This window comes from Salmo salar, chromosome 09, assembly GCF_965601325.2.
Source record: "Salmo salar chromosome 09, fSalSal1, whole genome shotgun sequence".
Lineage (NCBI taxonomy): Eukaryota > Metazoa > Chordata > Actinopteri > Salmoniformes > Salmonidae > Salmo > Salmo salar.
In genome coordinates this window covers 33009894-33028746 of record NC_138299.1, presented here as the reverse complement: position 1 = coordinate 33028746, position 18853 = coordinate 33009894, and the positions used below count along the sequence as shown (strand labels likewise).

At 42.7% G+C, this 18853-nt stretch overlaps 1 long non-coding RNA gene across 1 annotated transcript in view; it reads left to right on the top strand.

Annotated features, from left to right (window-relative positions):
* The window catches only part of LOC106611205 (uncharacterized), a 22474-nt gene extending 3621 nt beyond the window's left edge, over positions 1-18853 (top strand). The window contains exons 2-4 of the long non-coding RNA XR_001330072.3: positions 263-449; positions 6491-6547; positions 18653-18853. This is a non-coding gene — a long non-coding RNA (uncharacterized LOC106611205). The remainder of the gene's footprint in view (positions 1-262; positions 450-6490; positions 6548-18652) is intronic.

Sequence of the window (18853 nt, the reverse complement as noted above, 5' to 3'; positions counted from 1 at the left end):
TAAACTGGAATACTGTATCAGAATATCCTCTTTTCACAATTCTCTTTGTCACATTATAAAATAGGGTGGGTTAAGTTTCTGAAAGTGTAATTTTTGTGTGTGCATAATCTGAGACATTTGATCAGAATTAACAGAATCATGGCCCAAAAATTGATCTTTGGCAAGATTGATCTTTTGAAAATTCATAAACATCCCTTGAACCATATGTAGCTGAGGAAAGTCAGAGAGATGTCCACGTTTTCCTTTCATGTCCCAATCACAGCTGGCCACCAGCATATCTCGTACTGCGGGTACCCTGATAGGCGAAGACCTCCAGGATGACCACATGAAACGTGGGCAACATCTGCCGAGACACTGGTCTCAGAACAGAGGACCTACCAGCTGTCATGAACAACAGAGAGCTATGGCATGCCATCGTCTGGCACATTTCACCTCCATAAGTAAAGTATGTAAGTACCATTCAATATAAGATAATACTATCTATCCCTGTCCCTCCTTCAGTTTTTCACCTATTGCATTGACCAGATGATGTACAGTAGCCACCCTACACAGTAACTAGAACCTGCCATGAATCCATGAGAATATTCTACAGTAGGACTATGCATAGTCTGATTCATTTAATTGGGAAGCGAGGCATGGTATATTGTAATGAGACTCAGTTTAGGCGTCTCAAACACTGAACTATATAGCCTCTCTCGCTCTGACTTGTAACATGAGCATTACTGTACGGCTAACTGAACTGATTTACCTTGTTTGTCAACACCACTGTGAGGACACAAGTGTTCTTTTGCCCCGAGCCTCAAGATTACAGACCATTACTCTCCTCCCTCGAAAAGTTTCCTAATGGAGTCTAAACAACACCCTGGATTTCTAACATTGCACACACCCTGAAGTCCACCACTATTCAGAGCTGGCATTATACAAGCTAATTTAACCAATTATACACAGGTGTGATGCTAATTCCCCTCTCACATACTGTGCTCCTGGCAGTAAAAATAGTATAATTGCACATCTGTCCTCCGTTGGCTTCCTGTGATTTTTCACTGCTTCTGTCTCACAGCAAAACACCTTTATATGACAAGACCATTTTGTTGTATTGGACTGACAATATACAATGCTGCCTGCAGAGAGGAGGAGGAGGAGGAGGAGGAGGGGGGTTGGTTGTGTACTGGAAAGTTTCATGGTTTCTCTTTTGTTTGAAGGATTCCATAGACACATTTATTCAGATGCAAATGTTTACTTGGCGTGATCTTACCTGTCCAATCATGGTACTGTAACACTGTTCAGCATTTCAATATAATAACGGGGCTACATTGTTCACATGTGCATGCAACTAATGTACAGAAGTGTATAAGACTTAAGCACAATGACTGTTTACATAACGATGGCCAAATAGTCAACACCACATCACACATCAACACACTGCCAAAATAAAGGAAACAGGTGTGGTTCCTGAGTTGATTAAGCAGTTAACATCCCATCATGATTAGGGTCATGTATGAAAATGCCCAGTTGCCCATTATTTTGGCTACCCTGGCTAGAAGAAGGGAACTCAGTGACTTGAAAGAGGCATCTCAAAGGAGCATAGGGGGTTTAAAGGGTGTGTGTGTCAGTCACCAGATCTCAACCCAATTGAACACTTATGGGAGATTCTGGAGTGGCGCCTGAGACGGCGTATTCCACCACCATCAACAAAACGCACAATTATGGAATTTCTCGTGGAAGAATGGCGTTGGATCCCTCCAATAGAGTTCCAGACACTTGTCGAATCTATGCCAAGGTGCATTGAAGCTGTTCTCGTGGTGGCCCATCGCCATATTAAAACCCCCTAGAGTCTATCGGTGTGTCAAACTAAGTAAAATAATAAAAAAATCCCCATCAAAATCCGTCAGTGTAAGCTGGAGATATTGTTTTTTGCATGGGCTGCGTCTCAATCCACCACATCCGCCTATGGCAACCTTCCGCATCTGCGGTGGAAGGTCACCGAGCTACAGTGTTGTTTCTCAGACCCTGAGATATCCCGAAAATCGGTCTTCTCATGGAAAACATCTGAATGGTTTGGCCTACAACCTAATATGACCACTCTATGGAAAGACGAAATTCTCACGAAATCTGTGGTGTTTTGCTCTACAGCTTGCATGAAGGTAACCAGTTTAAAAAATGAAATGAAGCATGGAGGTAGTTTTGTGCCTCCCCAAACAGGGGTTAAATGTGTGTAAAAATAAATAAAAATAATAATAATAAAAAGTAGTCTGACCCCTTGACTTTTTCTACATTTTGTTACGTTTGGGGAGTTTCTCCCATTCTTCTCTGCAGATGCTCTCATGCTCTGTCAAGTTGGATGGGGAGCGTTGCTGCACAGCTATTTCCAGGTCTCTCTAGAGATGTTTGATCGGGTTCAAGTCCGGGCTTTGGCTGAGCCACTCAAGGACATTCAGAGACTTGTCCCGAAGCCACTCCTGCATTGTCTTGGCTGTGTGCTTAGGGTCGTTGTCCTGTTGGAAGGTGAACCTTCGCCCCAGTCTGAGGTCCTGAGTGCTCTGGAGCAGGTTTTCATCAAGGATCTCTGTACTTTGCTCCGTTCATCTTTCCCTAAATCCTGACTTGTCTCCCAGTCCCTGCGGCTGAAGAACATCCCCACAGCATGATGCTGCCACCATGCTTCACCATAGGGATGGTGCTAGGTTTCCTCCAGTTGTGAGGCTTGGCATTCAAGCCTAAGAGGTCAATCTTGGTTTCATCAGACCAGATAATCTTGTTTCTCATTGTCTGAGAGTCTTTAGGTGCCTTTTGGAAAACTCCAAGCGTGCTGTCATGTGCCTTTTACTGAAGAGTGGCTTCAGTCTGGCCACTCTAGCATAAAGGCCTGTTTGGTGCAGTGCTGCAGAGATGGGAGAACCTTCCAGAAGGACAACCATCTCTGCAGAGGAACTCTAGAGATCTGTGTTCTTGAAGACCTTCAATGCTGCAGAAATGTTTCCCAAATCTGCGCCTCGACACAATCCTATCCATTTTAGAATAAGGCACATTAGTTACATTTTAGAATAAGGCTATAACGTAATAAAATGTGGAAAAAGTCAAGGGGTCTGAATACTTACGGAAGGCTCTATATTTCCTGAGCTTTCTTATCTCCTAGATATATACGACAGACCTTCAAAACCTTATCCGTTGATATATTTTTTTGGCTGTCTTTTTTGCCATTTATGAATGTTATTCAATGCATTTCTATGGGCTATAGTAGTAAAGGCCAAATTCAATATTTTATAAATGCCTAAAAGGGTCCTAAAATTCCAAATCAAATAGCTACTTGATCCATGGTATGACCGTCTTAAAACAAATCCTTGTGTTGACTATGGATTCATAGATTGGGATACCTGTGCTTCCATAATCTATTCAAGTCTGTCTGCGAGTTTGCATGGACACAGGGTTCCACTCATATACACGTACAGTAGCCTATATAGGCATAGCTCACTGAAATGCACTTTTTATGGGCCAAGTCGAAGGGCATACACAGGAGACGTCAAACCCTTCATTAACTTCAACCACGTTTGATGAGTGACAGTGACATGACTGTCATATGACCAACCGTAACCCGGGATCCAACTTGTCTGAAATAAAGCGAGGATGAATCAGACATGATTATCATGCTATGTTAGAGCTGTGGCCTCAACCAGACCCTGAAATTGAAGGCAATGCTGAGACTGAGGAACAGCCCTTCCCTTCGAAAGGAGTCAAATTAAATGATTTGGTCCCTAGTTAGTTGGCGCTTTCAATATTGGGATTTCTGTGGACAATATAAGATTGACTTTGAACACTCTCGCATGGATTCCCTGTGCCATTTGTAACAGGATGTAATATCTCATGTGGCTTGAGGAGACTGCTATCTATACAACCCAAATAATTCTGTCCCTTTGACCCAAAGTCTAATTATCAGTTCTCGGCTCACTAGGGTCACCATGTCATCCCTCCAGCCCTGCCTGCCTCCTGACCCCCCCCCTCCTCCCCTCAATGAAAATTGAGTTGTCTTTGGAGTGATACAATTGACTGCTAATCAGACATTAGAAAAGGCTCTGAGCCCTGATACACCAGGTCCCTTACTTTCTTGCTCTCTCTCTCGTTCCACTGAATAAATCCAAATCACACTAGGCTATAGGAAGTCACACTGTTTGACTCTCCTTTCAGAACTCTACACTTATTACAACCTGTCTATGGTTTCTATCAAAAAGCATATGTCTATACCTGTGGTTAATCACAAGATGATAAGGTAGCATTGTTTGAATAACAGTAACGCATTTTGATAATTGTTCCCAAAACTCTGCGTTTGTGTTTCATGTACATATTTGATATGTACCACTTCATGAGGTATGAATTAATTGTCACAGTAGCTGAAAAGGAAAATATGAACACTGATCAAAAAGGCTGTAAAATGTTTTGGGTAAAATCCTCTCCACAGATATACAGTACCAGTCAAAAGTTTGGACACACCTGCTCATTCAAGGGTTTTTCTTTATTTGTACTATTTTCTACATTGTAGTGAAGACATCAAAACTATGAAATAACACATATGGAATCGTGTAGTAACCAAAAAAGTGTTAAACAAACCAAAATATATTTGAGATTCTTCAAACTAGGCACCCTTTGCCTTGATGACTGCTTTGCACACTCTTGGCATTCTTTCAACCAGCTTCATGAGGTAGTCACCTGGAATGCATTTCAGTTAACAGGTGTGCCTTGTTAAAAGTTCATTTGGGGAATTTATTTCCTCCTTAATGCTTTTGAGTCAATCAGTTGTGTTGTGACAAGGTAGGGGTGGTATACAGAAGATAGCCCTATTTGGTAAAATACCAAGTCCATATTGTTGCAAGAACAGCTCAAATAAGCAAAGGGAAATGACAGCCCATCATTACTTTAACACATGAAGGTCAGTAAATCCAGAACATTTCAAGAACTTTGAAAGTTTCTTCAAGTGCAGTCACAACCATCAAGCACTATGATGAAACTGTCTCTCATGAGGACCGCCGCAGGAAAGGAAGACCCAGAGTTAACTGCACCTCAGATTGCAGCTCAAATAAATTGCAGCCCCCAGAGTTCAAGTAACAGAGACATCTCAACATCAACTGTTCAGAGGAGACTGCGTGAATCAGGCTTCCCTGGTCGAATTGCTGCAAAAAAACACTATTGAAGTACACCAATAAGAAGAAGAGACTTGCTTGGGCCAAGAAACACAAGCAATGGACATTAGACCGGTGGAAATCTGTCCTTTTGGTCTGATGAGTCCAAATTTGAGATCTTTGGTTCCAACCGCCATGTCTTTGTAAGACACAGAGTAGGTGAACGGATGATCTCCGCATGTGTGGTACCCACCGTGAAGCATGGAGGAGGAGGTGTGATGGTGTGGGGTTGCTTTGCTGGTGAAACTCTGATTTATTTAGAATTCATGGCACACTTAACCAGTATGGCTACCACAGCATTCTGCAGCGATACGCCATCCCATCAGGTTTGCGCTTAATGGGACAATGACCCAAAACACACCTCCAGGTTGTGTAAGGGCTATTTGACCAAGAAGGAGAGTGATGGAGTGCTGCATCAGATGACCTGGCCTCCACAATTACCCGACCTCAACCCAATTGAGATGGTTTGGGATGAGTTGGACCGCAGAGAGAAGGAAAAGCAGCCAACAAGTGCTCAGCATATGTGGGAACTCTTTCAAGACTGTTGGAAATGCATTCCAGGTGACTACCTCATGAAGCTGGTTGAGAGAATGCCAAGAGTGTGCAAAGCTGTCATCAAGGCAAAGGGTGGCTACTTTGAAGAATCTAAAATATATTTTGATTTAACTTTTTTGGGGGTTACTACATGATTCCATATGTGTTATTTCATAGTTTTGATGTAATAAACAACTAATTAGACACATAGCCAGTATTACGTAGATTATTATGCAGGAAATTTAGGAGCACAATTAAAATACTTGATGTAATAACGCTCGAATCCTTGATTTTTCTAGGCGCACTGATGCTCCCAAATTAAATTCTGGGTCGCACAGCAAAATATTTAGGTGCGTATGTGAGTAAAAAGGTTGCACTGTAGAGCCCTGTTCTGATTGGACGTGAGGGAGTATGCTACACATATGCAGCATTAGGTAGATTGCTCTCTTATGATTGTATGTGAGGGAGTATTCTACATATCCAGTGTTCTGTTCATTACTGGGATGTTATGACTGTTCTGATTGGATGACAGGGTTGGGACTGGGGATGTCCTGATGGCAGTGAGGTTTCAGGGGAGTTGAGCTCTGCTTGCTCTACCCTATCCCTCAACCCTAACCCTGCATGTCATCCTCAGGGCACTGCGTTCCAAAGAGGGTGGAGCCTATGTTTGGGCTCTCCAGTGTCTCTCCACGTGATGGCAGGGGTATCACTGACCACTGTTTCCCCACAAAGGAGTAACACCCTCTTTTTTCTTTTTTTTTAAACTGCCATATGAAAACAAACAGAGAAAGAGAGGGAGAGGAGCTACACAGACTGCTGAAAGCCCAGGATACTGCACAGAGGTAATAACTTCACCTGAGTTTTAACTACTTATTCATTTTGGGGGGTTTTCTTCAGCATTTCAGCTATTTTCCTTTTTTTTTAATCTGTTAGTTTGAGAAGGTGTGAGTGGGATTTATTCAAGTATGTCATCTCAATTGAGAAGACTGGAGAAACACTTGGTTAGTTATTGGTTTGGCAATTAATCAGTTCTTGTTTTTTTTCCCCCCACACATTGAAGTATAGCAGTTGAATATGTTAGCAGTAGATTTGACATTTTTGAATCGTTTACCCAGATATGTACTAGTTAATATCATTTTCAGTTCAGGTCCAAATCCCCAGAGTCATACCAGCTGTTTTGTGTATGATGGAAAACTTATAGAAGCCACCATTTACCTTTTCAACCTTTCAAATTTATAATAAAGAGGATATAGCTTTTCCCTCCTTTCGCCCAAATTTGAATCGCTCTAGATTTAGTTGTCACTCTGCCCTCATGCCTCTTCTTTATAATAAATGAAAGGGGAACAACTTTGATAATGCGCCTTTGAATTTTACAGCACAGTGCTTCAGTGGAAATCTAATTTGAGAGAAAATGGCAACCCAGCTGTTCTTTTGATGGAGCACAACCAAAACATGGGTTCTTTCAGAGCAACACACACAGGCCATCTTCATCTGCACATCAATGGGCCTCTTGGTGCATCATGCAGAGTTGTAATTACAGTAGTGTAGCAGTGCTAGGGCTAATTCAGTCTCTATCTAGCACGTCTATAACATCAGGTATTGGGGGGAATGATTGCAGAGAGAGGATGGAAATTGGGTGTGTGTTCCGCCTCTCTCACAATACCACTGCTTTGTGTTGTTCCTGCCAGCAGCGTGCGTGCAGATGAGCTCCCATTAAATATCCACGTTTATTATGCAAACAAAAGGGGTTAATTGTCCACATATTTGCATGCAGCTTGGTAAATGAATTATGCAAGATTGTTTCATAGCAACTGCTCCGGGCCAGGCCGAGGGAGGAGTTGAGCTGGGATTGGTGGGTTTGGAGGTTGACAGGTTCAGGCTTGGAGACAGACAGGACTGTAATGCCCTTTCACCATACTGAGCCAAGCTGAAGAAAGCAAAGCTAAGCTGTACTGTGCTGGCCTAGTTGCGCATCCAGCATAGTTGCTGAAAATGACAATGCAAAAAATAAAATACCTGAGCCAACACAATACGGTTCTGATTGGCACAATGGTGTGAAAATATTTATTGAAGTAACAATCACTAAGACTAGGTCCTCCTGGCAGTGAAGAATTATGATAACAGTTGCCCTTGTTACGGAAGATAGAAGTTATTCTAAGTTAGTAAATATACAGAATCTTATTTAGACAATGAGTAGGTAAATAAATAGTCTTTAAATGCAGATAATTGTTGTGGCTCCATGCACATCCCATGTGCAGCTCTGCAGGTATAGCAGAGTTATTTGAACAATGTATTAGGCTTCTATTCATTTCTGCCAAGCCTTAATTGGTTCAGCTTGTCAATTAGCCATACATGTTAACACCTGTGCAATCCCCAAAGAGAAAGGAGTGAAACACTTTCTAAGGATTGTAAATTAATATTCAAAGACATAATTTATCATTGTCAAAATGTTTAAGGTGTCAAATAGCTAAAATATAATTAATTTAACAGCATGCATGGTGAAAAAAATAGATAAGCTCTCGTATGGAGCTAGACTGAACGGGTCGGAGCCTCTGGGAAAAGGCATAACTTGCTATACATTTATTGTAACATATAGGGAAAAGACAATGCTACAAACTTAAATTTAATCTGCATTTTATACGATCTCAGGGTACTTTTCAACATTTAGAATGTATCTGTAACAGTATATGTAACTTCATCCTCACATTGCATTACATTATTAAATAATGCACACAATACACTATTTCCACAGAAAAGGCTGAGGGCTATTGTAAAATGCTTGTTAAATTGACTCTGCATTTGACATGTATAGTCCCTCAAAAGACATAACATGCCCAGTCCTATCATGCTGGATAGACAGCAGCTGTGGGGCTGTCTGTAGCAGCAGGGCTGGATTACCAACCTGGAACGCAGGGCACGTGCCCCAGGTTGGGGGCCCCCAGATAGCAAATGAACATGTCATAAACCATGGAAAAATGTGTAGAAATGTAGGACATTGCTTTAAAACTGCTACATTTGATCTTAGCCTCATGGCAAAATGTGTAGAATTGCAGGAAATTAGCTATAAAACTTTAAAAATGACCTGTATATTTTTTTTAATTTATTTTACTAGGCAAGTCAGTTAAGAACAAATTGTTATTTTCAATAACGGCCTAGGAACAGTGGGTTAACTGCCTTGTTCAGGGGCAGAACGACAGATTTTTACCTTGTCAGCTCGGGGATTCGATCTTGAAACCTTTCGGTTACTAGTCCAACGCTTTAACCACTACCTGCCGCCCCATATATATGATATATCCCAGTGGTGGTTTGTGTCTGGATTGGCCAATTGGATTAGTAGTTTAGTCTGAGTCATAGGGGTCATTTCTCTATACTATTTCAGCACTTGGTATAGCAACTGCTTGGCATCTGACTGCAAGGGGCTACAGAGGGTAGTGCCTATGGCCCAGTACGTCACTGGGCTGAGCTCCCTGCCATCCAGGACTTCTATACCAGTCGGTGTCAGAGGAAGGCCCTAAAAATGGTCAAAGACTCCAGCCACCCAAGTCATAGACTGTTCTCTCTGCTACTGCATGTCAAGCGGTACCGGAGCGCCAAGTCTGTGACCAAAAGGCTCCTGAACAGCTTCTACCCCCAAGCCATTAGACTGCTGAACAGTTAATCAAATGGCTACCCGGACTATTTGCTTGACCCCCTTTTTTTGCACTGACTTGTACTGGCTCTATGCACAGTGACCGGACCCACATACTCACACATCCTACACTGATACTCCAACATACTCACACTCTACAAAAGCACACAAACACACATGCATATTGATGCCACACACCCACATTGGGCTAGGCAATATGGCAAACATATCTCCGCATTTGTTTTTTAATTACATTTTTGGTGTTTGACATTATTTTATGTTTTTCAATAATACAATAATAATAAAATAATAAAACTTCAACCAACAATAATTTCCTGCATTTATCTATTTCTGCATTTCCTGCACTCATTTCAGATAATTTCCATAATGCCATGTAGGGCTGCATGATATCGGCAAAAAAATCTATGCCTTATTTTTAACCAAATATGTTGCAATTGCGATTTGACTTGTGATTTAGATCAAAACACTTGGGTGAACTTTTGGAATCATGTAAATATATTTATTCTAATTATATAGTTATAATATAAATAATAGTGAGCTTTTTGTTGTTTGACATGCCAGGGAGAAGTTATTGCTACAGGGTAGGAACCATAGTGTTGGTCAGTGTTTTCTAGGGGACCAGATAATCTTTGGCTACATTACATTTTTCTTCATGGCTGCATTCCAAACACATAAAATACACCCTCAGCCCTCAAATTAAGTGGACACTTCTAATGACATATCATGATGTATGATGAGTTGACACTTGCAGGGCGAGGGAAGAATGAATACATTTTGTCACTCGTTCGTCCCATGGTTGGGTTTTCAGTTATCATGGAACCACCAGTAGCTGTTGTGCACTACAGTCAATTATGATTGCGTTTCATATCTTGGCTAGAAGACAATGCATCCGAAGACGTCGAATTTTAGTCATCCGATGATATCAGGTAAATCGAGTGTGATGTCAGGGAAAGTTGTATGCGCTAGCTAATGTTTCCAAAAGCTAACCAAACAAAAACATCTTTTACAATACGTGTTTGTGCCGTCATCTGTATTAGAAGCACAATTTCTAACTTTTCTTAGCAGCTGTACAATCATCCCAAATTGAATTATAGGGTGTTTCAGGCCCCGGAGTGAACAGAATTGTACACTCGCAAACTCGATCATAAATGAGGGGTGGGGGGCATACTTTGCCAACATCCCTTGCTTGGCTAATTGTGGCTGCAGCAAAGATGGCAACAGGGATTCCCCCAAGGGCATAAGGTGTGGGTAAGTGGAGGAGGGCGTGTCTTTTATGTGTTTGAAAGGCAGCCCATGTAGCCAACATATTCATGCGTTGCCTATTCCTCTTTGTTAGAAGATACTGTTACACAAGCAACATGCTGATTTAGGCCTACACCATCACTGGTATCAGGCTGTATTAGCTAGCTACATTTGATCTGACTTAGCCGCTAATTAGCTAGCTAATAAATGTACTAACACGCTCTAACTTAAACTTGTTAAGGAAACACAAACTAGCTGTTTGCAGAAGTAAGAAACACAAACAAAGTAATTATAGAACACTTGTGGATTTATATTAGGAAAAGTGGTAGCTGCATCATTTTCATCAACATTGTTGCATATGCTGCATTGACCATGCAGACTGAACGCAAGTGTCTCGTGGTTGAGGACCAGCAAATGCGCTCCGTCAGTGACATGAGTTGGGGCTAGGTCTATGTCGAAGGCGGCATGGATAGAGGTGGAGAGGGATGACTCAAGTAGCAGTGTAAACTACCAAAATGTACATTACACATGGCATATCACATTTAACACACCAAATATTCAAATACCGTTATAGAAGTTAAAGTAAAAACCCGAACCGGTCCGTGCATCAATACCAGTATACCACCCAGTCCTACTCATACACTTTCACATTCTTCACATACGCTGCTTGAAAAATAGGGGTATGGTTGTAGAGAATTGAAGAACCATGAATGTAATAAGAAACCTTAGGTGCTGGCTTAAGACCGGTAGTAACCACTACAGAATGTCCGGTCAGAACAAGGATGAGGCGGATATACAGGTTAAGTGGAGTTAAATGGAAGATGTTCACATCACACACAAATCTGACCATTCATGGTTCAGATAACTGAGAATCATGTTCAGAGAGAACTTGCATTAACTATGTGGTCGTTTAGATGCACGCACAATTAAACATCAGACATACAGGGATTCAGTCCACAGGAGGAAAAGTTCAGCAGGAGGGAAAACTGGATGTGCTCATCAAGATGGGGAAAGCACGTTTCTGACCACACAGCGTGCTGGGGTCATAGACTAACTGAAGTCCCGGGAATCAAGGCCACTGATAGGCTAAAGGAGATGTGATAAGTATTTGGCGTGACCTTGACCAATGACTCACTAAGAAAAGTGGGGGTCCTCAGAATGGGAGACTAAGCTGCCCGACTAGAACTAAACAGAAGGGATTGCTAGAATCACCTGACTGAAGCTGGCTGTTTTTAGTCTCCTGCTACTCTGTTTGTTTACCCTTATTACTTAGTAACTTTTACCCTTACCTACATGCACATATTATGTCAATTACCTCAACTACCTCATATCCCTGCACATTGACTCAGTACAGGTGCTCCTTGTATATATCATCGTTATTGTTACTATTTCCTTTATTTTTTTGCAAAGACATCGTATTAAGCATTTTATATGAATGTCTACACCTGTTGTATTCGGTGCATGTGATCAAATATATTTGATTTGAGATATTACACTGTCGTTAATAATCTATCCGCATGCATGAGAGCTTATCATTCATCATAAGTGACAGTCATCCACAGACGGACTACAATCGTCCAGTCTTATTTTTTTCTCATCATCAGTTGTATGGGTGACGTGGGTCGGTTCGGTTGGCTTACGTAGCATTAACAATTGGGTCTGCTGGTGCTAAGCAGACACCCTCTTTTGACAGCCTACACATTAATCATGACCTTGTGACCCCACTGTACTGCAGGCCCCCTGCTTAACCCAACTCTCGGCTGCCATGTGCTCCTGGTTAAACCCCCTTCGGTTCAGTGTAGTGACCCCTGTGAGCATTGAGCCCCTTAATCGAAATCCACAAGGAGATCATCATATGGCCTGCACTTGAGCTGGCATGGCCAATTCCTATCCCTGTTGATTAAGCTTTATCGGGTTAATACGGTTAAAATCCGGCCTGCCTGCCTGCACCACAGCAAATCATGCAGCTAGACAGGACTATCTGGTGGTATAAATATTCTGCCCATTCTAATATCAGAAACAATGTTGATTTTCTGTTTTGAGGTAAATATTTGTATGTTTATACAACAAGCAAACTGTAGCCGAGATGTGAAAAATATAGTTATTGTAGCGCTTATTTTTTTTACCCCTCCACCCCCCCAATTTCGTGGTATCCAATTGGTAGTTAGTCTTGTTCCATCACTGCAACTCCCGTACGGACTCGGGAGAGGCGAACGTTGAGAGTTGTGCGTCCTCCGAAACACGACCCAGCCAAGCCGCACTGCTTCTTGACACAATTCCTGCTTAACCCGGAAACCAGCCATACCAATGTGTCGGAGGAGACACCGTACACCTGGCCACCGTGTCAGCATGCATACGCCCGGCCCGCCACAGGAGTCGCTAGAGTACGATGGGACAAGGACTTTCCGGCCGAGTACAAACCCTCCACTAACCCGGAAGACGCTGGGCCAATTGTGCGCCGCCCCATGGGTCTCCCGAGCCTGGACTCGAACCAGGATCTCTAGTGGCACAGCTAGCACTAGACATCAATGTTTGATGGGACCGTGGCATAGCCTTTGTTTCAGGAGTTCTCCCTTAGTATTTATCTTGGAGCACAGTGGAATATTTCTTCAAGAACATAGTTTCATATCAAACTGTGGGAAAAACGATGAATTGTCTGTGCCAGAAATAAAGCTGATCTCAAACCCCCGCAGTAGTTGTTAGGCTTATGTTATGTCATAGTGATATAAGACTGTTAGAACTGTTGCACTCACTACAGTGCCTTTTTGTAGGGAGATTTTCAGCTTTGCAAATGTGTTTTCATTTTCCCACAGAGTACAGTAGTAACCCTTAGATTTTAACAGACTAACAGACTGTAGTATGAACAATGACATACAGAATCCAAGATGGCGTAGAAGTCAGACGTCTTTGTCCTGTCGTGTCCCTTGTATATATCTTTTTACATCTTTTTCTTCGCATATCTTAAAAATATTTTCCTAAACCTCAACTTCTAAATACTCTCCTGCAACCCGCCTCACCCAATGTGGCGTGGATCTGTTTTTTTTCTAAAGTATTTCTATTTACCTCCGAACTGGAATCCCTCAACTGAAGCTAGCCAGCTAACTACCTACCAGCTATCAGTCAGCAAACCATTGCTAGCGGTCATCAGCTAACCTTTAACTCGGCAAGCTCTCGCCAGTTCGAACAACGTGACTCAAACCAGAGCATAACGGACTTATTATTATAAAAAAAATTCCCCCCCGGATTCCTACCGCAAACTCTGAACATTTTCATCTGGATCTTCGCCACTAGCTAACCACAGTCCCAGGTGACTACTCCTGGCTAGCATTTCCATCCCAGAGCAAGCACCAATTAGCCTGAAGCTAGTCCGGCCAGGGCTCCTGTGCTACCACCGAAGCCCACTCCTGGGCTACAATATCCGGACCCCTTCTACTGCCGGTACGGGGCACGGAACCCCGCCGATCCTCTACAACTGGAATACCGACATAATCTGCCCAAGGATTCCAACAGGCCCCTCAGGCGCGACGTCTGCTGAAGGCCCATTCTGCTAACCGCGGCCTACTAGCTACCTAGAGCTACTTGGAACCCTACTAATTCCACGACTGGTCTATCGACATCACCGCACGAAGAGGCAAAAACAGACTTACTCCCATCGCGACTTCCCCCAAAGGCTAACTTGCTAGCCCCGGTCTGTTAACTTCTAGCTTGCTGCCCCGGTCTGCTAACTGCTAGCTTACCAGCCCCGGTCTGCTAACTGCTAGCTTGTTTAGCCCCGGCCTACTAACTGTTAGCTTGTTAGCATCGGCCTGCTAACTGTTTGAATTGCCGTGTCCCCAGTCAGCCCAACCACTCACTGGACCCATATGTTCACTTGGCTATGCATGCCTCTCTCTAATATCAATATGCCTCATCCATTACTGTCCTGGTTAGTGATTACTGTCTTATTTCACTGTAGAGCATCTCAATATGCCTTAACCAACCATGTTGTTCCACCTCCTACATATACGATGACATCACCTGGTTTAAATGTCTCAAGAGACTATATCTCTCTCATCATTACTCAATGCCTAGGTTTACCTTCAATGTACTCACATCCTACCTTACCTTTGTCTGTACACTATGCCTTCAATCTATGCTATCGTGCCTAGAAACCTGCTCCTTTTACTCTCTGTTCCGAACGTGCTAGATGGCCAGTTCTTATAGCCTTTAGCCGTACCCTTATCCTACTTCTCCTCTGTTCCTCTGGTGATGTGGAGGTTAATCCAGGTCCTGCAGTGCCTAGCTCCACTCCCACTCCCCAGGTGCTCTCATTTGTTGACTTCTGTAACCGTAAAAGCCTTGGTTTCATGCATGTTAACATTAGAAGCCTACTCCCTAAGTTTGTTTTACTCACTGCTTTAGCACACTCTGCCAACCCGGATGTCTTAGCCGTGTCTGAATCCTGGCTTAGGAAAACCACCAAAAACCCTGAAATCTCCATCGCTAACTGTAACATTTTCCGCCAAGATAGAACTGCCAAAGGGGGTGGGGTTGTAATCTACTGCAAAGATAGCCTGCAGAGTTCTGTATTAATATCCAAGTCTGTACCCAAACAATTCGAGCTTCTACCTCCTAAAAATTCACCTTTCCAAAAACAAGTCTCTCACTGTTGCCGCTTGCTATAGACCTCCCTCTGCCCCCATCTGTGCCCTCGATACCATATGTGAATTGATTGCCCCCCCATCTATCTTCTGAGCTCGTGCTACTAGGTGACCTAAACTGGGACATGCTTAACACCCCGGCCATCCTACAATCTAAGCTTGATGCCCTCCAATCTCACACAAATTATCAATTATCAGCAATCGCTGCCTCATTGCCTGCATCCGTAAAGGGTCTGCGACCCAACGACCACCCCTCATCACTGTCAAACGCTCCCTAAAACACTTCTGCGAGCAGGCCTTTCTAAACGACCTGGCCGGGGTATCCTGGAATGACATTGACTTCATCCCGTCTGTAGATGATGCTTGGCTTTTCTTTAAAAGTGCCTTCCTCACCATCTTAAATAAGCACACCCCACTCAAAAAATGTAGAACTAGGAATAGATATAGTCCTTGGTTCACTCCAGACCTGCCTGCCCTTGACCAGCACAAAAACATCCTGTGGCATTCTGCATTAGCATCGAATAGCCCCCGTGATGTGCAACTTTTCAAGTAAGTTAGGAACAAATATACACAGGCAGTTAGAAAAGCTAAGGCTAGCTTTTTCAAACAGAAATTTGCATCCTGTAGTACTAACTCAAAAAAGTTCTGGGACACTAAAGTCCATGGAGAATAAGAGCACCTCCTCCCAGCTGCCCACTTCTCTGAGGCTCGGAAACACTGTTACCACTGATAAATCCACTATAATTGAGAATTTCAATAAGCATTTCTCTACGGCTGGCCATGCTTTCCACCTGGCTACCCCTACCCTGGTCAACTGCCCGGCACCCTCCACAGCAACCCGCCAAAGCCCCCACCATTTCTCCTTCACCCAAATCCAGATGGCTGATGTTCTGAAAGAGCTGCAAAATCTGGACCCATACAAATCAGCCGGGCTAGACAATCTGGACCCTCTCTTTCTTTCTAAAATTATCTGCCGAAATTGTTGCAACCCCTATTACTAGCCTGTTCAACCTCTTTTGCATCGTTTGAGATTCCCAAAGATTGGAAAGCTGCCACGGTCATCCCCCTCTTCAAAGGGGGTGACACTCTAGAACCAAACTGCTACAGATCTATATCTATCCTACCCTGTCTTTCTAAGGTCTTCGAAAGCCAAGTTTACAAACAGATTACCGACCATTTTGAATCCCACCATACCTTCTCCGCTATGCGATCTGGTTTCAGAGCTGGTCATGGGTGCACCTCAGCCACGCTCAAGGTCCTAAACGAGATCGTAACCGCCATCGATAAGAGACATTACTGTGCAGCCATATTCATCGACCTGGCCAAGGCTTTCGACTCTGTTAATCACCACATTCTTATTGGCAGACTCGACAGCCTTGGTTTCTCAAATGATTGCCTCGCCTGGTTTACCAACTACTTCTCTGATAGAGTTCAGTGTGTCAAATCGGAGGGCCTGTAGTCCGGACCTCTGGCAGTCTCTATGGGTGTGCCACAGGGTTCAATTCTCGGGCCGACTCACTTCTCTTATACATCAATGATGTCGCTCTTGCTGCTGGTGATTCTCTGATCCACCTCTACGCAGACGACACCATTCTGTATACTTCTGGCCCCTCTTTGGACACTGTGTTAACTAACCTCCAGATGAGCTTCAGTGCCATACAACTCTCCTTCCGTGGCCTCCAACTGCTCTTAAACGCAAGTAAAACTAAATGCATGCTATTCAATCGATCACTGCCCGCACCTGCTCGCCCGTCCAGCATAACTACTCTGGACGGCTCTGACTTAGAATACGTGGACAACTACAGATACCTAGGTGTCTGGTTAGACTGTAAACTCTCCTTCCAGACTCACATTAAGCATCTCCAATCCAAAATTAAATCTAGAATCGTCTTCCTATATCGCAACAAAAGCATCCTTCACTCATGCTGCCAAACATACCCTCGTAAAACTGACCATCCTACCGATCCTCGACTTTGGGGATGTCATCTATAAAATAGCCTCCAACACTCAACAATCTGGATGCAGTCTATCACAGTGCCATCCGTTTTGTCACCAAAGCCCCATGCACTACCCACCATTGCGACCTGTATGCTCTCGTTGGTTGGCCCTCGCTTCATACTCGTCGCCAAACCCACTGGCTACAGGTTATCTACAAGTCTCTGCTAGGTAAAGCCCCGACTTATCTCAGCTCACTAGTCACCATAGCAGCACCCACTCGTAGCACGTGCTCCAGCGGGTATATCTCACTGGTCACCCCCAAAGCCAATTCCTCCTTTGGTCGTCTTTCCTTCCAGTTCTCTGCTGCCAATGATTGGAACGAACTGCAAAAATCTCTGAAGCTGGAGACTCATCTCCCTCACTAGCTTTAAGCACCAGCTGTCAGAGCAGCTCACAGATCACTGCACCTGTACATAGCCCATCTGTAAACAGCCCATTTATCTACCTACCTCATCCCCATACTGTATTTATTTATTTATTTATTTATCTTGCTCCTTTGCACCCCAGTAGCTCTACTTGCACATTCATCTTCTGCGCATCTACCATTCCAGTGTTTTAATTGCTATATTGTAATTACTTCGCCACCATGGGCTATTTATTGCCATAACTTACGTAATTTGCACTCATTGTATATAGACTTTTTTTGTTTTCTTTTGTTCCACTGTATTATTGACTTTGTTTTGTTTATTCCATGTGTAACTCTGTGTTGTTGTGTGTCGAATTGCTATGCTTTATCTTGGCCAGGTCGCAGTTGCAAATGAGAACTTGTTCTCAACTAGCCTACCTGGTTAAATAAAGGTCAAATAAAAATAAAAATGACATACAGTATTGATAAGTCATTTCTTGATATGGCAATTTCAACAACGTTGACAAATGGAGCTGTTACACTTACTAGATTTATAACAGCTACACTTAGCAATGTTACCATATCAAGAAAAAACAATACTTACTAATATTTATAATCAATAATATTTATACTGTATAATCAATCCAAGAATATTAGGCACATAGTAACACAGTAATATTAATAGTTTATTTGAGAAAGAGGATGTTTATTTGTAGAGTATCAGTGGTACAGTTTGAAGTGCAGCACTATGTTGCCTAGAAACTAATGGAGGGATGAAAGGGGCAAGTTGGGTTGTTTGAACTTTTGGAGGTAACCATTGGCAACAGCAAAATATTTCCCAGCTATTGTGTTTTACTTTCTTGATGAGGGGTGCTGACAATAATATCGTACTTTTGTGATGAGCAGCATTGTATAAGCCACAACAAAAGCAATATTGTCCATATGTCCATTTTATTGAATGTATTGTTGTTGCCACAAGCTATTGCTATTATTCTCAATCCTACTAGTATAGAATGCATGTTCTTATTATTGTGTTGTTTGAGTGTTGAATTTTTCCTCATTTTCTCCCTAGGAGCAAGAATGAAGTTGGATAAACCAAGGAGAGGTACCTTGAACAAAAAAGGAAATAATTTAAAAAGAAAAACATCATGACTTATTCCACATTGAATGTTTTGTGAAGTTATTGAAATTCAAGTCATTAACATGGGCATCATATTTGTCTTTCATTTCACTGTCATACTTCATCTATAGAATAAAAAGATTGATTGGTTTA